The following is a 2,500-nucleotide window of genomic DNA, read 5'->3' as shown; positions in this document are numbered from 1 at the left end:
CGGTAGCACTTTCGACGAATGCCACCACCGCCACCGGCCACCGCCACGGCGCCGTCGCCGCTGCGCCGTTAGGCGTAATAGACGCTAGAGACAATTATTTCACATTTTATTTTTTATACATATATACAAACACGCACACACACACGCACGCACACGCGCGCGCGCTCGTCCGCATTAGATACGAACAGCAGCGCGCGCGTACGTACATATATATGTATATATGTCGTATATATATATCATTATGGATGTATTACATATATATATATGTGTAAACACGGTATGTACGAAGTCGTCGTCGTCGTCGTCGTCGTCGTCGCAACAGCAACAACAGCAACAGCGGCGCAACAACGTTCGTGAACATATCACGCGTCTCGCACACATACACACACGTTAATGATCCTTCCGCAGGTTCCCCTACGGAAACCTTGTTACGACTTTTACTTCCTCTAAATGATCAAGTTTGGTCAACTTCCCAGCAACGCCGACGGCCGTGAAGCCACCGCGTGTCGGTCCGAAGACCTCACTAAATCATTCAATCGGTAGTAGCGACGGGCGGTGTGTACAAAGGGCAGGGACGTAATCAACGCGAGCTTATGACTCGCGCTTACTAGGAATTCCTCGTTTATGGGGGATAATTGCAAACCCCAATCCCCAGCACGAAGGAGTTTCAACGGGTTGCCCGGGCCTCTAGGCCAGGGAGAACATGCTGATTCCTTCAGTGTAGCGCGCGTGCGGCCCAGGACATCTAAGGGCATCACAGACCTGTTATTGCTCAATCTCGTGCGGCTCGAAGCCGCCGGTCCCTCTAAGAAGAATTTTAATACGTCGCCAGTGAGTTGCGCCACCGGAGCGGCGCACACCTAAATGACGACGCCTATTTAGCAGGCTAGAGTCTCGTTCGTTACCGGAATTAACCAGACAAATCGCTCCACCAACTAAGAACGGCCATGCACCACCACCCACCGAATCAAGAAAGAGCTGTTAATCTGTCAATCCTTCCGGTGTCCGGGCCTGGTGAGATTTCCCGTGTTGAGTCAAATTAAGCCGCAGGCTCCACTCCTGGTGGTGCCCTTCCGTCAATTCCTTTAAGTTTCAGCTTTGCAACCATACTCCCCCCGGAGTCCAAAATCTTTGGTTTCCCGGAAGCTGCCCGCCGAGCCATCGTAGTAACGTCGGCGGATCGCTAGATGACATATTTACGGTTAGAACTAGGGCGGTATCTAATCGCCTTCGAACCTCTAACTTTCGTTCTTGATTGATGAAAACACCTTTGGCAAATGCTTTCGCTGATGTTCGTCTTGCGACGATCCAAGAATTTCACCTCTAACGTCGCAATACGAATGCCCCCAGTTATCCCTATTAATCATTACCTCGGAGTTCTGAAAACCAACAAAATAGAACCGAGATCATATTCTATTATTCCATGCACGAAATATTCAAGCAGCATTTTGAGCCCGCTTTGAGCACTCTAATTTGTTCAAAGTAAAATTGTCGGCCCATCTCGACACTCACCGAAGAGCACCGCGATAGGATTTTGATATTGAACCGCCGTTTTACCGACGGCTCACCGACGATATGCTCCGCAGACGTGTCAGTATCACCGCGGATGCGGTGCACCGACAGCGCGGCGCACAAATGCAACTACGAGCTTTTTAACCGCAACAATTTTAGTATACGCTATTGGAGCTGGAGTTACCGCGGCTGCTGGCACCAGACTTGCCCTCCAATTGTTCCTCGTTAAAATATTTAAAGTGTACTCATTCCGATTACGAGGCCTCGTAAGAGTCCCGTATCGTTATTTTTCGTCACTACCTCCCCGTGCCGGGAGTGGGTAATTTGCGCGCCTGCTGCCTTCCTTGGATGTGGTAGCCGTTTCTCAGGCTCCCTCTCCGGAATCGAACCCTGATTCCCCGTTACCCGTGACAACCATGGTAGTCGCAGAAACTACCATCGAAAGTTGATAAGGCAGACATTTGAAAGATGCGTCGCCGGTGCTGGACCATGCGATCGGCAAAAGTTATCCAGATTCATCAAAATTAACGACTTCGGACGCGAGGCCCTCCGTCGATTGGTTTTGATCTAATAAAAGCACTCATCCCATCACTGGTCAGAGTTCTGATTGCATGTATTAGCTCTAGAATTACCACAGTTATCCAAGTAACCGAGGTAAGATCTAAGGAACCAAAACTGATATATTGAGCCATTCGCGGTATCGCCTTAATACGGCTTGCACTGAGACATGCATGGCTTAATCTTTGAGACAAGCATATAACTACTGGCAGGATCAACCAGGGAGCTAGCTAGAGCTAACACACACCAACACCGCACATACGAGAGATATGAGGGTGATGATGATATGATAGACGTGTGACAAGCGACGCGTCGGACGTTCGAAACGCCGTGACGCGCCGGTGCCTAGGTAGCTTTTTGCGTGCGTGCGTGCGTGCGTATTTATTACAATACACACACAACACCACACCGCAACAACAAAATGAATTCG

At 49.6% G+C, this 2,500-nt stretch overlaps 1 non-coding gene across 1 annotated transcript; it reads right to left on the bottom strand.

Annotated features, from left to right (window-relative positions):
- Positions 1–391: 391 nt before the first annotated feature.
- LOC137927661 (small subunit ribosomal RNA) lies at positions 392–2,295 on the bottom strand. The gene has a single exon (XR_011107809.1). It is a non-coding gene; the product is annotated as a small subunit ribosomal RNA (ribosomal RNA).
- Between the last annotated feature and the right edge of the window lie 205 nt (positions 2,296–2,500).

Source organism: Battus philenor, unplaced genomic scaffold, assembly GCF_028537555.1.
Source record: "Battus philenor isolate CCGP_79_NKW_IND1 unplaced genomic scaffold, ilBatPhil1.0.hap1 SCAF_36, whole genome shotgun sequence".
Taxonomy (NCBI): domain Eukaryota; kingdom Metazoa; phylum Arthropoda; class Insecta; order Lepidoptera; family Papilionidae; genus Battus; species Battus philenor.
Note: the sequence above shows the minus strand (reverse complement) of the source record. Positions and strands in the feature narration are given on the sequence as shown.